This window comes from Mirounga angustirostris, unplaced genomic scaffold (assembly GCF_029215605.1).
Source record: "Mirounga angustirostris isolate CCGP_5_RB_7025 unplaced genomic scaffold, mMirAng1.0.hap1 SCAF_5, whole genome shotgun sequence".
NCBI classification, from domain to species: Eukaryota; Metazoa; Chordata; class Mammalia; order Carnivora; family Phocidae; genus Mirounga; species Mirounga angustirostris.
The window spans coordinates 137,481,555-137,483,164 of NW_026991713.1; the positions used below are offsets into that span (position 1 = coordinate 137,481,555).

Genomic DNA, 1,610 nt, shown 5'->3' on the forward strand with positions numbered 1-1,610 from the left:
TGTGGTGTGAAGACTATAAACAGTTGATTCCATACACAAGAATAGGTTTCTTTGCTATAGGAAATCCAAATAGAATAAGGAATGGAGGAGTAAAAAGGTTTCTTGAGGGGAAGAAGGATGACCACCCTGTATGCATTTAGTTTTCTGCCCCTTCTGCCACACCACATTCTTCTCCTGCACTGTCTGATGTCCGTAATGTTAGGTTGTCTCTAAGCAACTGCATGAGGAGGATGCTGTCTTTGTAGGAATCTTCAGTGTAAAGCCAAAAGCTGATCAAAGTGGTGGGACTCACACCGTGGAGACGTGAAGGCCGTCCGCACGCCTCCTCCTGATCCGGGTCAGTGCTCACCCTCGCTCTCCTCTCCGCGTCCCCATGGAGAGGATGGAGCTGATCCAGAAGGTGAAGCTGGCCGAACAGGCCGAGCACTATGATGACATGGCCACCTGCATGAAGGCCATGACTGAGCAGGGCGCCAAGCTGTCCAATGAGGAGCACAACCTGCTCTTGGTGGCCTACAAGAATGTGGTCGGGGGCCAGAGGTCTCCCTGGAGGGTCATCTCGAGCATCGAGCAGAAAACCGACACCTCGGGCAAGAAGTCGCAGCTGATTAAGGACTATCCTGAGAAAGTGGAGTCTGAGCTGAGGTCCATCTGCACCATGGTGATGGAATTGTTCGGTAAGTATTTAATAGCCAATGCAACTAATCCAGAGAGTAAGGTCTTCTATCTGAAAATGAAGGGAGATTACTTCCGGTACCTTGCTGAAGTTGCATGTGGTGATGATCGAAAACAAACGATAGGTAATTCCCAAAGAGCTTACCAAGAGGCTCTTGATAGAAGAAAGATGTAACCCCCACACCCAATCCGTCTGGGGCTCTTTTCTGTATTTTACTAGGAGATCCTTAATAATCCAGAGCTTGCCTGCACACTGGCTAAAACAGCTTTTGATGAGGCCATTGCAGAACTACCCTATGATCTAATAACTTCAATACTGGGTATTACCCAAAGAATATGAAAACACTAATTCTAAAAGATATATGTACCCCCATTCTTATTACAGTATTTACAGTAGCCCAGATATAGAAGCAGCCTAACTGTCCAATAGATGAATAAAGATGTATATGGACAATGGAATATTACTCAGCCATAAAAGCATGGAATCTTGGCATTTCCAACAAGGAGGGTTCTAGAGGATACCCTTATGCTAAATAAGTTAAAGACAAATACCATGATTTCAGTCATGTGAGATTCAACATAATAAAAGACAACTATAAAAACTTATCAGAGGGGAGGTGGGAGGTGAAATTCGTGAAGGGGATTAAGAGGACTCTCATGATGAGCACTGAGAAACATACAGAATTGTTGATTCACTATGTTGTACACTTGAAACTAAACACTATGTTAACTATACTCGAATTACAGAAGAGAAAGGATAAAAATCCTATCTCAAGAGATGAAGTGACAAAATTCAACATCGATTCATGAGGTAACCCATTTTGTTGAGTTTTAGAGGGAACTTAGTATAATAAAGTCCATATTTAACAATTATCCTACTCAGTTGGGGCAACAAAGCTCTTATTCTGAGATGAAAAAGGATGTCCATAGTCCTT

At 43.2% G+C, this 1,610-nt stretch overlaps 1 pseudogene; it reads left to right on the plus strand.

The window, feature by feature from the left end:
- Positions 1–373: 373 nt before the first annotated feature.
- On the plus strand, positions 374–1,015 carry LOC123840600 (14-3-3 protein theta-like; annotated as a pseudogene).
- Positions 1,016–1,610: the final 595 nt, after the last annotated feature.